General features: G+C 39.9%; 1 long non-coding RNA gene across 1 annotated transcript; it reads left to right on the plus strand.

The window, feature by feature from the left end:
- Window positions 1-1,037: 1,037 nt before the first annotated feature.
- Window positions 1,038-16,687, plus strand: LOC135241231 (uncharacterized). The gene is made up of 3 exons (XR_010325953.1): window positions 1,038-1,249; window positions 15,154-15,286; window positions 15,375-16,687. It is a non-coding gene; the product is annotated as an uncharacterized LOC135241231 (long non-coding RNA).
- The last annotated feature ends 3,429 nt before the right edge of the window (window positions 16,688-20,116 follow it).

Below are 20,116 nucleotides of genomic sequence, written 5' to 3' on the forward strand. Positions count from 1 at the left end.
TCAGACAGCAATTCACACATGGGATTCAGAATGGATTCAAACAACACTGCAAGGACTAAATTCAGGGAGATCCCTTGCCTTTGTGAAGGGATTTTTCAAGACAAAAACAAACCACAACAGAAAAAGCCCTTGCCTGATTGAGGACAGCAAAATGTCACTAGAAAGACAATCTCTCTGTTATTCAACCTTCAGTTTGTATTAGAGAATAATACATCTTTCAGTCGGATTGTATGCAGAATCATCTGTCCTCAGTTTGTTTGGCTGTAAAATAATCAACCTATCCGTCAGTTTGTCAGACAATACTCCATCAGTCTGTCATAGTGTAATCATTCTGTCTGCAGACTAATATCGCTCCTATTGTTTGTGAATTTTAATCTGGATCAAATAATGTATGCAATGTATTAGAGTAGAGTATGTTGAAGCCTGGAACAGGTGTTCTTTGTCCATAGTCCATTTAAGTCATTGCGCTATCATTACTTTAATTGTTGATGAGCAAATCTAAACCCTCCAGTAGTCTGGATGGGCAGTCATTATGAACAACAGGGAACAAAAAATCCACAATACTTGTAAACCCTCTGTTATCAGCTTTCCTGGAAAAAGGTTGGATTAAATACCGCTGTCTCACAGGTGAGCTCAGTGACAACAAATGCCCTGTAACAGTACTTGGTTTATTTCCTTCTTTGTACTGAAATGAGTGGCACTCAAATAAACATTTGTCCACAACTTTGACTTTTAAATAAGTGAAAGCACAACCAGTGTGGCAAGCTCGTTTTGGTTACTGTTGAACTTCCCAGAATTATGATTGTAAAGGGGAAAAGAACAACATTCATTAAAGTTAAAAGTTAAAGAGTGAATCCAGGCCATTGTCTTATAAAATGAATGTGGTTATAAAAAAATAATGTTATTGTTAGTAGCCTATGCAGAGGTACACTATAACTCTGGATTCCTTGTCAAGATCCTGTTCCTGGTTTCAATGACCCAGCTCTGGAGCTGAGGATCATGGGTAATGCTATGGAAACATGTTGAAAGCACTGGACCTCTGGACCCTGATGTTCCTGACTTTGATTCAGGTCTGCTGACAATCTGTAATGGTTGCTCGTTTGATTGAAGGACTAACTGAAATATGGTGTCAGATGCCTGAAACAGGCCTCTGGTTGAGATGCGTCTCCACAACCTCCGTCTTTTCTTGTTATCTCCTCTGTATCAGTTATTCAGGAATGATTAATCCACAGAGCTGGCTGAGCTCCAGGTGAGTCTTTTAAATGGAAATTTGACATTTTACAGACTGTGCTGCTAAACAAGCCCTTTGGTGGAAGTGCCCAAAACACTGATTCACACATCATTCATGAGGACCTGCCTGCAGTGTGAAAGAGCTGCAGGTGAACAAAGGTCCAGGGGTTGCCTCTGCATGGCTTTGAACGACTTACACTGCTTGCTTAGCATATATATGCGAAGCAATAAAACTATTTCAATCATTTGTTTGAAGGTTAAGTAAAAACAAAATGGAAGTGTGGTGAATTATCACATTGAGCAAAGGCTGACTAGATTAAATCTCACCGTTTGCGCTCTAAAAATGTGGAATCGGCATCTCACAAGGAGTTCTCCAATGCACAATCTAATTTTGAGTTCAGTTCAAGCGTAGGAATGGACCAAGAGACAATGTGATGCAGGGTTTACGTGTGAAATGATAAATGATTTAGAATTTTTGTTTAGTGCAGAAACAGTCTCAGTATGCAATAGTTTTAACCAACAAGAAACCAGTACCAAAGTGGAAGAATAATGGCTTTTATTTTCACTGAACATGTTTTATTGGCTGAAATAGCATGGCATTACCAGACTAGTCTAGTCTATACTAATATCGGTGATAACCTATAAGTGGTTGCTATGAACAACAGATGTTGTGATTGTTTGAAATGTACTTTTGGTTGAAGTAGATATTGACCAGTGGGGAGCAGGGTAAGAGAAGAATAATTGTGTTTACAAGTGGTCAGTGGGATATATAGTAGTGCTTTTCACTGCCAAGCCAAATATTATATGTCATGAACAATCATCACTTTGTTAGATGAGAGTACTTCATTTAATGAGTGAAATGAGTGTTCAATGAGTCTGTGGCCAATTTAGTGTAATTTTTTTCCAAAGATAACATTCCATGTTTTATCATGTACTAACTTAGAGATGTAAATTGGCCAGGAAAACAAAAGGCTCCTCTGTGTTCCCTTCAGAGCTTGAAGATATTATCAACACACATGCACACGCAAGCACAAACACACACACGTGCACGCCATTTACACAGAAAATTGGAACTGTATATTTTTTGTTGTTCTATGGTCAATGTGAGTGAAAACCAAAGTGAAGCTGCAATGTATGGTGAAAACCCCTGTTGAAAGGTGTGGTTTAGTTTGGGTGAGAAGTTCTGCACGTGAGCAGAATGTATGTCAATTCAGTATTTGTATAAATGTACATCTAGACATTAGAACTGGCATTTTAAAGATGATAAAGATGCTTACAGTTCAGAAAAAATAATGACATTTTGGAGTAGATATGTATTTTGCAAACGTGAGCTGGATGTCTGACAAGCTATGTGTGTTCTGGCACTGCAGGTTCACTTCTGATTGGCTGTCCTGCAGCATGTGCATTACTTATTGGTTACTATGTAAATTGGCATGCTACTCATTGGCCTTTTGGAGAAAATTAGCTTAAATGTCAAATCTTTGTGTGGTGGAAAATACCTCATATAAAATATCAACTGCGTAAAACGGGCACAATTCTGCATAATGCCTGATATATTGGCAAAATATGATTATTTTATTTAACCTTTATTTACCCAGGGTAGGTTCACTGAGCACGGATGCTCTTTTGCAGGAACGTTTTGATAGTACAAGTTCCAATATTTAAAAAATCCATTATTGCACCTTAAAAATGAAGAACTATTTGTATCTTGTATATATATTTTTTGTTATACAGTGACTATAAAGAAAAAGGGAGAGAGGTCATTCATGCAGTTCCATAATTAATTTACTGTGGTCCACCATTAATGCTCTGACCCAAGCAGGCTGTGCACAACCTGTGTGTCCATGCATTCTTTAGGCCAATGGTAACTAACCCTGTTCTTGGAGATCTACCATCCTGTAGGTTTCTACACTAATCCTAACCTAGCACACCACATTCGACAGCTAGGGATCTCTGTTAGCTGCTAATTTGTAGAATCAGGTGTGCCAAATTAAGGTTGAAATGAAGACCTACATGATGGTAAATCTCCAGGAACAGGGTTGGTTACCACTGCATTAGGCTTTGATTGCCTTACCCCGCAGAGAGGAGAGAAGAGGGGAGAGAGGGCGTTGAGGCAAACGGGACAAATGGAGCAATATTTGAGGATGTGATGCTGAGTAAGGGAAGGATTTACCTGTCTTTTTTCATCTTTCTCAGTCCCTTCTATCCAAGAGATGGATGATGTGTCTGTCCTAGGCTTGTGATCAGTGTCACAGAGACAGTGAGGGAGGTGCTGATGGAGAGAGGCGTGGAGAGGAGAGGTCTGTCTCACACTTTATTAGAATGTCCAGTCTGGTGGGGCACTGTGCAGAGGATGCCAGGACGCCCTGACTGATGTCCTATGACATTACCTAACATGGCATTGAAAATGTCAGTCAGTATCAGGAGAGGAACAGCACTATAACGCTGCCTTACCCTGTACATACACGTAGACTAAACACACATACAGTTAGATTAAAATCTGCTAATTAAAATAGTTTCATAAATTTAAAAAGTCCGGCAATTAAAATAGCTGCTTGGAACCCCCAGTGTTAAAATTCTTGCAGTTAATATAGTCGTGCGTTAAATCAATGAGTTTTAGCTGCCACATCTTAGCACTTTGTAGTACAACAGTGAGTGAGGCAATAGCTCCAGAGCATGCCATGACCAAATGGAACATCCGTTGCTTTCGCTTCTCCGTTGCATACTTAACCTTTTATTGTTGCTTTCCTATGAGCTGATGAGATGTGGGTAGTCATGGGGAGATGGTGGGTATGCCAGATCTTGAAGGCAGCGAATGGGTAGGACATCGCGGGCGGAAGAGGCCTGCGCCGTGTCTTTTCACCTGCGTTCGGAAGCCATCCGCTCATGATCCTTAATGGCAGGCCTGTCAGCACAGATGACTGCCTTTCAATTTGGCTCAAATGTCATTTTCTCCGCTTCATTTCCTGCCCTGGCAGAGGCCTCTGCGCCAATTTAGACGTCTGCGTCTGACGTTTAGTACATTTTCCACAACCTCGATTCACCTACCCCTCCTTTAACTGTGGGGTAGCAGAATTGACCGTGTCGGATCAATTGTGGTTTATAACAGGACCATTCTTGTTTTAGTGTGAATAATTACATGGTATCTGTGCTCAGAGATACTGAATGTATATCAATGTACAAGCCTGGGAGGGAGGGGGGGTCACAGTCCACAATAAAGGTACATTTATTTCTTTCTTTTGTTGGGAGAGACAGGTAGTAGCTATACTCAGAAATATTTGGTGTCTGACATTTATAGCTGAAGAGGGGCCAGACAGGTAGTGTCACACAATGAAAATTGAAATGTTAGTAATGATGATGATAATAATAATAATAATAATAATAATCATAATAATACCTTTGTTTGGTGTTGTCTGCATACGGAGTGGTATATTGTGATTGTGTGTTATGGTATAGTGCCATAAAAAAATATTTGCTCCCTTCTTGATTTTTTTCTATTATTGCATATTTGTCACACTGTTTTGATTGACATCTGAACAAAATGTAATGGTAGACGAAAGGAAATGGAGTAAACACAAAACACACTTCAAATTTATTTTCATTTATTTAATGAAATACCCATATCACCCATGTGAAACATAATTGCATGCTGATTGCACTCAATCAACCAATTAACATTAATGAACTGAAATTAATTGATAATTATATTCAGCTGATTGAACACAGCCTTGATTGCTGTCAGCCCTAAACTTTCCTTAAATTGAACCTTACCATCAGTGTGGTGTTGTCATCACAAAGTTTCTACAAGCACGCTATGTCACGATCAAAAGAAATTCCAGAAGAGATGAGAAAAAAAATTGTTGAAAAATATCAGTCCATTTTTAAGGCTCTGGGACTCCACCGAACCACAGTGAGAGCCATTATCTCAAAATGGAGAACACTTAGAACAGTGGGGAATCTCACGAGGAGTGGCTGGCCTGCCAAGGGCAACACAACAACTCTTCCAGGAAGTCACAAAAGATCTCAGAAGACCATTCTAGGAACTGCAGGCCTCTGTAGCCTCAGCCAAGGTCAGTGTTCATGACTCCACAGTACGAAAGAGGCTGGGTAGAAATGGGATGCATGCGAGAGTAGCAAGCCGGAAACCACCACTGACCAAGAGAAACATCACCTCTCATCTCACATTTGCAAAAAGCACTTGGATGATCTCTGAGCCATTTGGGATAATATTCTATGAACAGATGTGTCGAAAGTGGAACCTTTTGGATGACACAGGTCCCGTTATGTCTGGCGTAAGGCGAATGCAGCATTTCACAATAAGAACATCATATCAACAGTCAAACATGCATTGCTGCCTCAGGGCATGGACGACTTGCCATTACTGGAAGAACCATGAATTCTGTTCTGTACCAGAAAATACTTTTGAGAATGCCAAAACTCATAAGCAAGTACACATCTGAAAGTTTGGGAGTTGCCAAGTCCTGACTTGAACCTAACGCAGTTACTGTGGCAGCACCTGAAACAAGCAGTCCATTCTTGAAAACCTTCCAATTTGTCTGAATTAAAGCATGTCTGCAAAGAAGGCTGAAATTCCTCCACAGCGATGTGAAAGACTGATATCAAATTATAGGAAGCGTTTGGTTGCAGTTATTGCTGCTAAAGGTGGTGCAGCCAGTTATTAAGTTAAATGGGGCAATTACTTTTTCACGTGGGTGATATGGCCTTGTGATAACCTTTTTCATTAAATATATGAAATAATAAAGTGTTTTGTGTTTACTCGGGTTCGCTTTCTCTAATATTTTGTCTAAAAATTGGAAATCATTTAGCATGAAAAGTGTTCAATAATAGAGTAAATCAGGAAGGAAGCAAATACTTTTTCACAATGCTGTATGTGATCAGGGCCGCCTTATAAATGCTGGAACTGACTCCCATTAGGGAGCGAACTTAAGAGTGGCAGCAACACAATTTAATCTGTTTCCCAGTGAATTGAACACTCATGCCAGGGTGAATTCAGCATGGAGGAAGAGAGAGTTTACTGCTTGGATCCATATATGATTCATCATCCAATAAGAAGGGATATGATAAACATGTGATTTATCATTCAATAAGAATGGCAAATGTCACAATTGACAATTTATCATTTAGCGACAATAGATCTACTATGCATTTTATTAAATAGCTTATGAGAATAGAACTGCCACACACACGCACACACACACATTTACTGTCCAATATGAAGTTACACATATTCACAACACAAGGAGAAAGAAAATGCTCAGAGTATATTAGTTCTGCCCACATTTTTGCTATAAGATACTGGCCCTGCTCCTTATTGGAGTCCAGGTTTTCTACCATATTTACTGCCCCTACTCCTTAGTGTAGGTTTTCTACCATATTTACAGTAAGAGTGTGAGAAGATCACAGCCATCCTGGAGATGCAGGCTTATAGCTGTTGTCTCACTGAGACACAACCTTGTTAACAAGCCAATTTCACAGAATTTTGGATTCCTACCTACTCTTTTGGCTATGCCCTTTAGCATGTGGCCTTGATTATAATAAACTGGCCTTCTTTTATTGACTAATGACTTCTCCTTTCTCTATGGATACTTTGTGAAAGGCTGAGATCAACATTTATCACTTGTCAATCTTCACAGCAATCCATTTCCTAGAAATGGATTTGTTATGATAGATGACCAAAGGTAGGCAAAACGAGAGACCCGATTGTATTTTACCTTTGGTTGGTGAATATCTCACTTTTATGCGTGTGCCATTTCATATTTTATTTCCATAATGACATTGCTGGGATGTCACCATTACCCCACTGCCAAATTGCTCTATTTCTTTTATTCATTCTTTCCTTTAATCCTACATCTCTACGCACATCACTGTATAATCTTCATTGGTGCATAAATTTCTGACAAGTAAAGGTGTTAAATGGTTTTCATGCGAGTGGGGGACAGTGTCTCAGTTTCTCAGGCTTTTCTGACAGGCCAAGTAGGGCGGAAACTCAAAGCTTCAGGAACATTCTTAACAGTACCCCATCGATTGCACAACTGTCTGAAAATTTTTTTTTTTTAAAAAGCTACTGACATGTACAAAGTAATAGTAAAAATCCTCTGGAGTTTCATTATTAAAACGAATGATTGTGTCACGCAGGCATACATGCAGAATGAATAATAATGACTGCGTGCTGGAGACGACAGCATCGCCTTCCTCTTCATCATCCATGGGTTTGTGGCTGCCCCGACAAGGTTTCCAGCGGCCCCGGCTCCGCTCCCATGCGTGTGACCTCTGCTGGGTTTGGACATTCCTCAGGAGAGAATGTGTCAGGCTTCGCTTGCGGGCTGCTCTGAATGTCGCGTGCGGGCGTGCGTGTGTACGTGCGTGCGTCTTTTCTCCCCGCAAAGATGCCCGTTCACATCGAGCGCCGCACAGATGTGAATGCAGTTCGCCCAATAATTACCTACCCGAACGCTGACCTATTTGGGATTGTGGCACTGCCCCTCTCCAATCAGGGAGATTTTGTCAGTGTTGTCCTTAAAAAAAAAAGTTTCAAACACAAAAGGTCTTGGAAAGTTTCCACGCCCAACGGAGACAGAAACAGCGCTCGGTCCAAAAAGCTGTCAGCCTAGCCTGGCAGGCGTTTGGCTCAGCTGGACTGTAAAACGTGGGCAGAATTGAGCCACGTGTCATCCTTCATCAGGTAACAAAAAGCAGCCAGCTGCCCTTCATATGATGTATTACAGATCACCTTGAGTGGAGAATGTACTGGTATATAACGTGTGGGTGAAGGGGGACTGTATTATCTCTCCCATGGCCTTATTGAAAAATGACTAATTTTGTGCCAGACATAGATTTGAAGTAATTGCATTTGGAAGAAGGTAACTTACCGGTTATTAACCTGCCATAGTTCTGTTTTCTTGTCTCTATTTTCATTAGTGCATGCAGTGAGTAATTGTTCAACTGCTGCATAGCATTTGAACAATTTACTGAAACACCACGCATGAAGTATTCCCCTGTCTTCAGTACCGGCAGCCAGAATACCCCAGGGGCTCAGAGAGCTTAATTTCAAGTGGGGCACATTACCAAATAGCTATTTAATGTAGGTTCAGGTCCAGGTTTACTTAATTCTTTTTTTATTTAAAGTTTTTGATAAAGAGCTCTGTGAATAGATTGAATCTGGGCGTAGGCCAGCACAGCTGACTAAAATGGAATGGTTCCTGTAAATGCCACCTTTTTCTTCTTTAGTTTATAAAATCCAGCATGCAGTGAATGCTGCTAATCATATGAAACCTTCCTCCCCCTCCCCACTTTCTCCCAGTTTGGACTGTGTAAATTGTGTGTGTGTGTGTACTCATAAACTTGAAACCTCCTGTCAATTTGGGAAAGCGCAGATGAGCACGCCCTCTCCTTTGAAGCACAAAATGTCATGTCAAGCCACTGCTTAAAATTTTTATTTTTTTTCAAGTTCATGGTTCACTGATTAAGGTCACACAGACTTTGAATCAGAGGAGGTTGTCTCATTTGCAGTTTGTGCCAGAAAACAATGGAGGTGCACAACTGACCCAAGAGAAAGGGTATTGTGTGGTGGGACCCAGACACCGACCAAGTCACACCTGTCAACTGCCTGTCACAGGTGGTGTCCATCGCTGTAACCAATTAAGCGTTCAGTCCTCTAATGCCCAATATTCTCTTAACCACCGGCTTACCTGTCCTGTGTTATCTAATGTATCGAATGGCTCTACAGGGAAATATTTTTCTATACTTTGTTAATTAGATATAGCGTTGCAGTTTCATTCCTCTGCAACAGCACACATATTCTTTAGCAGTCCATCCAACTGCAGAGCAGTATCTTGTATGTAGATATTTTGGTGGGTGCTAGTGCACCCCCACCCTATTTGACAGGGAACCCCGAAAGGTGACCCCCAAAAGAAAAGAAACACAATGATTTTTTTCGCTGCCGCGATGTCGGCTCAAAGTCCGCTCAAATGTTCAGCGCTGATATGAGAACCGTGACTTTAATCCCGTTTCCTGAATCGGGAATCTGTTTCTGTTTCAGCGTTTCCTTCTCGAGATGTTTTGTGGAAAAAAAAATAAAAGGAAAGCTGGCATATCATTTTCTTTGAGATGAGGTCACACTTTTAATTAGGTTCAAGCCCAGAAGGATATAAATAATTTCTATCCTCTTTCACAGATGTTTCTGGTGCCTCAGTAGGGACTGTTTTGTGCTTTTAAGCAACAGAGAATATAGATTGGCACTAAATGAGGACCTCGTGGTTGTTCTCCTCTGGGTGGCCACAGAAAATTAAAAAAAGTGTCTCCAAAGTGCTAAGGGATAGTGCCAGGATTACGGCCGGATTTCAGGTTTATCTCCATCATTGTTTTTAAAAGCTGGAAGGAGACATACTGGACGGTTTATCATGTAATGACCGTTTTAGGATCCCAATGTTGCAGACTTAAAATGTCAAATGTTATGTATAGATATTGGCAATCCCATTGGAGGAACAGAAAGGGTCTATTTGGGCCAGAGTAAAAAATCCTATCTGCTTCACAGACATCACTAGAACTTGGCAATATTGTTTAAATGCAGTAATTGACTGTAAAAGAGGAACAACTGCTCTGTGCATTCATTCAATTCCCCCCGTCCCCGTCCCCCCGTCCCCAACTATGTGGGTGTGAGTGTGTGTGAGTGTGTGTGTGTGTGTGTGTGGGTGGGGGGGGGGATAAAATCCCTCAGCCTCCAGTCCCCAAAGGATGTCCTCTGTCACAATGTCCTCTCCCCTCACCACCTCAGTGGCATTTTTGGCATAAACATCCTCTCCAAACTCTAAAGCTTAAAAAAGAGGTGTACTTATGAATTTGTGTATTTTAACAGTGAAAATGTATGTGGGATTAAGAACATACAGAGCTGATGTTGTGCCAAAGTGCCCATGCGCTAGCCAATCAGAATGCTATCTGCATTACCATTTAAATGACCAGTTGCATGTCACATCTGCATTTCCCACATTCGTTTAATTTAATTTCCCCATGTACAGCATGCCTGCAGCCATTCTCTAACCTATCTGCTCTCATGTATGATTTCCCATCATGCCCTTGGTACAGTATTAAATTGCCAGAAGTGTTTCTGCTAGAGACTATCTAATTACATATGGATGCTGTTCATTTATTCTTTTTTGTATACTGAATTTTAAGAATGCACAAAATGGTATGTTATGATGATAATAATAATACTAATAATAATAAATTGTATGCCTTCTGGTGTTTTTCAATTCCCAAAATATGAATTTTATTTTCACAGGCACATCCAGTGATTTTTTAAAAATTTTAACACCACCAAAACAGTCCAAACAACTGAAACGCATTTTAAGAATTTCAGACACACACTCAGTGACACTGTTCTACTGGCAGCTGACAATGAAAATGAAAAACATTACCCTATTCCTCAACAGAGTATCTTTCACATTCTGCATCAAAAAAGAGCTCCATCATCAAAATCTGTTAACAGATATGTGTGTGTGTGATGATTTGTTATATTGATCAAGGAAATGGACCAGATGCTTATTTTTAGGTAACCACATATAAGGTAAAATGATCTAAGCTTCTACTTATTTTTTTGGTGTGAAGCTGTTTGCTGTACGCATATATGTTGAACAGGTTTGCTATCCTTAAAGTTATTACACAGGAGAGAATGTAGACTCTATGGCCTTTAGAAAGCTTCAGTTGGAGACTGATCTCATGGTAAAATGGTGGAAGTGTCCGCCTTTACAGTAACTAGCCAATGCTTTTGCCAGTTTGTTGTAAATTGAATATTAATCTCACAGTTCTCTCCAATGACAAATTATTACGGTGTTCCTGCCTCACAAACGGGGAAAGAAAATAACAGAACCAGCGATAATCAGAATTCAAACACCTCCCTGATCACTGCAATTTTGGCTTGGTTCCTTTTAATTTCTTCTCATACAGCATGCATTAAATTATATTCCTCAGTAAATGTGCCATCTCAACAGAAAAACCTCATTGGAAGAACAGAGGTTTTATTTTTCTTTAATCATACTTATATCGGATGAGGCTACTATTTAGTATCATTTTCCAAAGCATGTCAGGTTAATGAAAAGGAATATATTTACACAGAGACGCAATTCCATTATGCATTCCCTTTCAAAATTGCATGCTTTGGTGTGTTTTCATTTCTATAAAAAAGCAGCAACTTCATGACCTCAAATATATCATATATTTAAAATCATAATTTCTTCTGATAAGAGACTTAAAAAATATATTATGGTGCATGTCACACTGATGAAAACCTAAGAAATTCCATTCTTCATGTAGGGCAGAAGATCATAGAAGTTTCTATGTAACTGCTTATTAATTCAGAGTGTACACACAGTAGATATAACACTCAATGACTCTTAGCACATCAGATGAAAAGGAATTAGATATCCATGGAAGGAACCAAGAGGGAATAACCTTTATTAGAGATGCTATCAAATACAAAAGACAGTTAGAAATAACATAACATGTTATTATACACCATATTAAGCTATATGTAACTCAGATGTTTAAACCATAAGACAACTAGTGCATTGAAATATTAATTATTTCATGCAACCATATCAGGCAATGATAAAACATTCACTGGAGTCATCTGGTGACATATCTCATTCAAGCAGCAGTACTTCACTTGGGATTGAGTTTCTTTCTAGACCTGTCTGGTCTTGAGTTTAGTGTCCTTCCAACTAATTTAGACTTCTGCCCATGATTCCCAGGCCCCGAGTCCAGTGCTCTATGCCAGACCTTTGCCTCTATTTCCACCACAGCAGGATGTTGATCCAACTTTGGACCCTTCCTGGTGGAAATTCCAGATGATTTCTAGCTGGAACCAACTTCTCCTCCAGCTGTATACCACCTGGAATTTTGGTGATGGTCTGTTGCCTGTACCAAGCTGGCCCACATGGTCTTGCCAGCATGGTTGTCATCTCAACCATCTTGTTGCCAGCTTGACCATCTTCAAACCAGCTTCAAACCAGATAAAAACCAACTGGACCATCTTAAAACCAGACTGGAATCATGCTGGAAATTCCACCAGGGCTGTCACGTTGATATAGTGTGAGCGATGACCGTAAAAGCAGGGCCCATGCGACAACTTTCTGTTATGCTACAAAGAAATCTCCTGTATTTATTTCTGCATTTATTTACGATGCCCTTTTGCCTGTTTATGCAGCTACCTGCACTTTCCTTTTATCTCTGTAAAATACAACCTGCATCTCATTCATTCTGCTCATTGTACTGACACCAACAGATGCGAAGCAAAAAGGAGTTTTATTGCTGAATTGAATCCTTGACATATTTACTTTGGGGGGGTGGGGTGGTGGGGGGGGAGGATAGCACCCATAAAGGAACAGATAACATACTGTCTGATATAGACAAGGATAATATCTATAAAAAGCCTGTAAAGGCTTATGGATAATATGTCCAGTTCCACTCATTCGCTGAAGGCTGCAATGGAGTTTGTTGGTATGCTAGAGCAGACGCTCACTCAGTCAAGCTGAAGTACACATTTTTTTTCCCTTCTTGTTCACATTTATGTTTCTATTCAATTGTAACTACAGAATTGCAATACTATGGACAGTAGTAATGGAAGGAACCAGGTGTTAGTGGGTTAAAGGGCTTAATATATGCCATATGCTGTCTGGAGACACATAGGAAGAGAGGCTTGTTGGTATCATGTTGCTTCATCGTAGTTGAACCCTACACTTTCTCAAAAATGTCAGTGATGTTTGTCCCCTGGAAAGGTAGAAGGGAAGAAACAAAATGGTGCCAAATGTCTACGTATACCAGCTATCCAAGAGCTACAAGGGCTCGGTTAACAAAGCTCAGCACAGGGTTGGTCTTGTTGCTCTCATTTGTTCATTTGTCTGCCATACTTATTTATTTTATATATTTTTATATTCCATATTCATCTTCTAAGAGGCACTTTTAGAGAGCCACTTACAAATTACACTTTCATATACATTTCAAGCATGATAGTCTTAGTACATAGTAATATAGCTTCATGGCAGTGGGGATATCTGAAATGTAAGATAATTGAATTTTTTAAAATGGGTTTTCTCTTGATTTAGCTCTTTTCATGTATTCATTCTAAAAGAGCCAATATTCTTTTTATCAGTATGTAATTTCAAATTGATCTTCAGTATTTCATTATTACTTTTCTTTGCCTTATTCCTTTCAATATACGAGTGGTATCCTATAAGGTCTTTCCATTTTATTAGATCTGGAGGATAAGTTTACTTCCAATTATTAACAAAATCAAATGGAAACAATTTAAGAAAGGATCCACTTTACTCTATTTAAAGTTTAATCCCATATCTTATGATGGGCATTATGGCTATTTTTCCTAATAGTTGGCATGTTTATTTTGCTTTCTAATAATGAGTATATAAAGGAATCCAGATTTATTTTGGGTTAAGCATGTATAAATAAATGCAAAAATCCATCTGTAAAACATTTACCTAAAATATTGGGTCAATTTAGAAACATTTTGGGGGTCAGACATCTTCTTTCCGATCCACAATTGTTGTGGACCTCACTTTTTCAATCATTAAAGGGTATGAAGTATCATTTAATAATTGACAAATGGGATTTTGAGAGGTCAGAGGCTGTTGGATTTACAGGGAAATAGTGGTGTGTGGGAATCTGGACACAAATGTGAAAATCAATGAAAATTACTTTACTACAGGACTGCAGCAAAATGGTTGAAATCATTCGAACTGGAATTCTCTGAAACATTTTCTGTCTCTTCTTATTAGAGGTATACCTTGCAATGTTTGGCTTCTTTTACTCTGACAAAATCCCTTATTATCTGGAGACAAAACCATACGATTTATCCCTTCATATACACATCTGAAATCTTAAAGTTTTTGCCCATACTTGGCATTGCTATGAAAACCTGGGACACTTGAAATGCAGAATTGCCTTTCATTAATACTTGTAAATTTGCAGAATGTAATATTGATTACAATTACACAGATATTGAGGGACATAAAATATTTCAGATGTAGATTTTTTATCAAAGATCAATAGCAAACAAATTTGTTGTGTAGATATGTTTGCAGCTAAGAGGCCATATTTCCCATAACAATATACTGCATAAATCAACAGGGTTGATACAAAAAGTTTTTATGGTCAGGGGATGTTAACTCAATTTAATATATTTTTTAGAGCACACATTTATGTAACAACATAGATTATAGAAAAATATGGACAAAGTCACTGTGACGTCACCCATTAACTCTCCATAGGCTTGGTGAAAAGCATTTCAAAGCCCAGGAAGTGAAGTTTGGGGGGGGGGCGCCATTTTGTGCAAATCTGAGCCAGAGACAGCGCAGTAGGGACATTAAGTCCGGTCGTCCACTAAGTGTGTGAGATACAAGAAGATAGAAGAAGATATACTTTATTGAACCCCGTGGGGTAATTTGTCCTCTGCATTTAACCCATCCTTAGTTACCTAGGAGCAGTGGGCAGCTGCCTCTCTTGTGCTGCGAGCCGACAGTGCTAACCACTATGCCACCATGCCCGGTGCAATGATGCAATTCGTCCACAAAATATTACGGTCTTGTCCAAATAGCACAATAACATTAGTTGAAGAAAAAACACCTATTGCGACTACATTTTCTTGTGGAAAGAAATCACTGACTTATTTTGACCTTATTGTTACCATTAATTTATACAGAAACGGGTGGCGGAAATGCATACACTGGAGCCAACCGCACTGGTGCTAATGAGCGATGTCTCTGAACGAGACGAAGAAGCAAGCTTCAAAAACGCAGCCTGGTTTTGGCTGCTTGTGCAGCAACCAATGTGACCTTCTTGATGTTAGGACTGAAAAGTGTTGTTGTGTCCCCCCTCCCTCCTTTTTTCCCCCAGTGTGCTGGGATGAAGACATGGCCAGCGGAGGGTGGGTCAGGGCAGGGGTGGAGGTTGGACGTGACAGGAGTGGTGCCATCAGCAGGAGGCAGCTCATGGACTAACAGCAGCTGTCTGACCTCAGCCTTGGCAGGTAGGACGGGGGCAGTGAGAGAATCGCTGGTCATTGAGCCACGTGTGTCAGTATTTATGTCAGTTTTTTTTTTTCTCCCCATGGCCAGTGCCCCAGTTTCCCAACAAACACCAATGAAGAACACACTAAAGCTAGACCTTGCGATCAGTATGGACAGCAGCAGCCACATGCCAATTCATTTGCCCTTTCACTTGAAAAAGAGTCCACTCCTGACTTTCTGAATTCGGGACCAGGATGAAAAGCCCATTCTGAACATTTTCTTTTCTGTGATTTCATTATATTTTTATTGGACCACATACATTTTTAATGTGGCAGTGTGATATCCCCTGCAAGGTTAGATATGGTGCATTGTTCAAAGAGTGAAACAGCAGCTTTTGGCTATAGCAGTACAGTACAGTGCTTTCACTTCAGTAACACAGGATGAGAATTGTATTGTAAAACGTACATGCAAATGCGCATGAGTGCGCACATACGCATGATGAAAAATTATTAATGCCAAAGTGAAATGCCAGAGCCTGCACACACATGAAATACAATGCACATGTGAAGATTAATGTACCGCTAACCTGATTTGCTTCTTGCTTCTAGTCAGCTGCATCGCATTTCTCTTTGTGTATTGCTTTTTGCTTTGGGAATATTGCTTTTTGATGACTGCATATTGCATTTTGCTTCATGTATTGAGATTTAAATTTGAACGTATTGCTTTTCAAAGTCTGTATCTGTCAATCACTCTCCAGGGGTGGGCTGGGCACTGAGGAGTGGTCCAGCCCCCTTTTTCTTGATTTTTCCATTTCTTTTTCAGTTCTCATTTATCAGTCATTCCTCGAGCCAAAATATTAATTTCAAAATTAGACAGACAGCTTGTACACATCCGTGCCAGAAACAGTAACAAAGAAATAATTGTGCGGAACATGAGAATTTTTCGTCTGATCATACCCTAGCCACTCGCAATCTAACCACTTTTCATTGAACAACTTGTTCTTTTACTTTGCCTGCTCTTGTTATTTCCTGTCCTTGTCCTCATTTCTCTTTTTTTTGTTGTCTGATCGATTGTTTCTCCTGGTCTTTTCACACCCAATATATGCTGCCACCTTGTAACATTTTTACTGTCATATTAGCTTGCTGGCTAATGTTAGCTAGATAATGTTAGGTGGCCAGCAGCATTTGTTCAACTTTCACACACTGACTGACGAGGCAAGACGCAAGAGGGTGAAACGGACGGGCCAATGGGATGAGCACACAGTGTGCACCCAGTGCTCATGGGATTTGCCTTTTATAAACTACAGTGATTTTTTAAAATAGAAAATGTTACCCAAAGATCACCCATGAAAATGGTTGGTAAGTGTAACAAAGTTAACACCAAATTATACCCAATTCTACCCCCAAACCCTCCCCCTCCCCCACCCCAACCCCCCAATATAGCACCCCTGGGTTTGGAGGGCATTCACAAATTAATTCCTTTCCAATGTAGAGAATAGCATCTCTAATCAAGCAGCCCTGGTCCCTTTAATTAGCCAAGTGTTGAAAAGCAAAGGTAATTTAATGTAATTTTCCACTTACTGGGCCATTGTTTGGAGCTGAACTTGGTCAAACCCCTTGGTAGACAGGATCATGGCACCTTTTTTAATAGCTGTAAGGGTATGTACAGTATATTCATTTCAAGGCCAGGTTTCAGCAGCATTAATACATTGTAATTAAAGTTTGAACCCTAACATATGGGATATGCTTTGTTTTAATGCATTGATTTTTATTGCACAGTACCTGTGTTATTTGAAAAGGTACACAAAGCAGTTGCCATAGCTGTTTGCTCTGCTTGTGACTTAAGTAGCCGCAAATCAATAGCCGTTTATTTGCTGCTCTCATTATATGTGTTTAACGGTGTCTCTCATTATTGTAGCTACAGGAGATCGACTGCATACCGTGGTTACAGCATTATGTTTCAGTGAAGTATGCTGGTTTAGTGGAATACAGTGATAATTATTATGAAAGTGTTTCATTAAATTATACGCTTCCCTAGTTGTTAAATTGCAGATATCTGAAGAAGTGCACTGTGAATTCAATTAGAGAATTGAAATGGCCTACATCTTGTGCTTTAGGCTACAAAAATGTATATTTGAGGTGTACTTATTCACAAGATTCAGTGTGTGTTGGTTGTATTAAATGAATACATAATTTGCATAAAAATGTCAATTTTGCATTTCAGGATCACCGATTTAATGCACCACTTAAAACCTTTTTTATATTTCTTTGCCATGTCAAATGGAGTTTGACAACAGATTTACATTTTGAATAATTATTTATTAGCAGTGGTTGTTGCAGTGAATTTGAGAAACTGACTTTTGTTGTTATGAAGTATGCATTGCAGTTGAATTACCTGCTATGTTTAAGTATGTTATGAAGTATGCATTGCAGTTGAATTACTTGCAACATTCTTAATTTCAAGTACATTTGAAGTCTTTCATATGATTTAGCCTGTAGCCAGAAATGAGTTCTGCTACCACTAATGAAGTATGTCAAAATCAGTGTTTTTATGCCTGGACCATATGCTTGGACAGTAACCCCTAGTTTTTTAAATATCATCTAAGTCACATGCATATGGAAAAACTATGTTCCCTGCCAAAAAAACACACAAACCCACCACATTATTAAGATCATAATATTTGCTGGTGCTTAGATTCCATTTAAAGCAATTACACAGGGCATCTGGCTCTCCTTGCCATAAAGCAAACGTGGAGGAGGCAGGTAAAAGTGAACGGGATGAAAGCGAGTATCACGCTGTGCAGGTGGAAACCTATCGTTTACTTTCGCCGAGGCCCGCAGGACACCGCTGTGCACATCAAAGCTGTTTACTGCTAAAGGATCCCAGAGGATCGTGTTTTCACAGCGTGATAGTTTTACAAATTGTTCCGAGCGGCCTTTCGCGGATGCATCAGCTCCTCCGCGACATCCACCGGTCCATTACAGCGGTTTTTCATTACAGCCTCCGGTTTGAGCACGTGACATTTAAGGGGAGAGCAATGCGCATGTGTAATTTTGGCCCCTTTGGTGATCAAAATGGCCGAACTCCACCCCTCTCAAAGATGAGTAATTACATCCCTTGTGATGGCCTTTTTCAAACCACCAATCCCCCTATCCCCCCCCCCCCCATAATGATGGCAGAGGTGTAAAAATACAAGGAGCTCAAAGACAATGGCGAAGTCGTGCTGCGGTACGTCTAGAACACGCAATGCCACCCTCTGCAGTCTTATGTTTTTCGAATAGTCGTTTTTAACCCCATCAAAACAAATGGACTTGAGTAATTAGCCTTGTCACATGTGGTTGATGGTTTTGGATCCTTTTGTTTCTCGCTATCCCATTGTAGATACATCCATTTAAGCGGGGCATAATAAGTGTAATTGTAGCAATGATGATGATAAATAGCGCGGTGTTGTGGGGGTGGGAAGTCTGAAGAAAACGGCCAGTAGAACCAAATGCAATGACTGACGTTTTGGGACCAAGAAAATTCTCACCATATAGGCGAGCACAAAGAACATCATCAATCATGGAGAGAACAGCCAGTATAAATGAGATTGAGATGGGTTTGTGTTAGCCCACAGGGACTAAATAATATTCAGTGTTCAGCATTCACCTTATGTTCATGAAAATGCGGAACATAAGGCTCCGAGACATCCGAAAGACATGATGGTTCCTCTTCTGCTTCCAAAATGCTTCTGTTTTGGCAAGATTGGTCCTCCAGGGGAAGAGCCAGCCAGAGAGCTGTCTAAGCCAAACGTGCTCCATGGTCATTGGATGCTGCTGTAGTTAAACCAATTTAGCTTCTGACAGTGGGCTGTGGTCCCCTGACACTAGGAAGAGGGTTTTTTTTTATTATGCAGTAGTTCTGAATACATCGCAAATGGATTATGAACTATAAAATGCAGCATAAAAGTTACTGCCATTTTGATATTAACTATATTTGATAAATGTAAAAGAAAGGCATACTAGTTCTAATAAAAATATTATGACAATACAATGATTTTTTTCTGATATTAATTGACATTAACTTGCTAATACACATACACATGAATGTGTGCATATATTTTTGCATTAAAATGAAGTGTTTTTAATTAGTTTTTTTTTTCGTTTTATCTTAAATAACATTTGAATTGAATTGTACGACCTGAAGATAAATGTTGAATCTAAGGGGACCTCTGAGTTTATGCGGCACGGCTACTTTTCCATTACTGCCAAGGCACAGGACAGATGCCTCCGCATCCTGGCAACAATTGTGCCTGTCTCAGCCTGCCAGAGCCTGATCAGTCATGACAGCAATTGTGGAATAAGTCAATCCCCCCGTCTTCCTCTGTATGAAATTGGACACTTGGCCTTGTTTTCCTGCTGCAGGCTGGCTTTCTACTGATGAACCTGCTCATCTGGTAGGAAAAGGTTTTTTTTTTATTTTATTTTATTTATTTATTTACTTTACTTGCTTCACCAAGAGTGAGTGGGGAGGAGGTAAAACCTGAATAGGCTGAAGTTGGGAGGTGTATTTCCAGAGGGGTAGAGGAGGGCAGATCTAGGAGTGAGGGAGGAGATCCCAGCAACAGCACCTGTGCTTAAATAGTTGATTCCAGATCACTTCCTGTGGTGAGATTTTGAAAACGGTGATTTAAAGAAAAGGGACACTCTGTTACAGCTTTTCAGCCTTCCACATGTCTAACATCACTGAGAGAATAGTTTATTGACCCCTCAAGAGGTTAGTCTATCCTGCAGATGAACATGTGCAAGCTGCCTGTCTCTGTGTATGGTTCATTGGATTGGGCCGTGTGGAATGGTTAGGCATCAGGAATT

Source organism: Anguilla rostrata, chromosome 15, assembly GCF_018555375.3.
Source record: "Anguilla rostrata isolate EN2019 chromosome 15, ASM1855537v3, whole genome shotgun sequence".
Classification (NCBI taxonomy): Eukaryota; Metazoa; Chordata; class Actinopteri; order Anguilliformes; family Anguillidae; genus Anguilla; species Anguilla rostrata.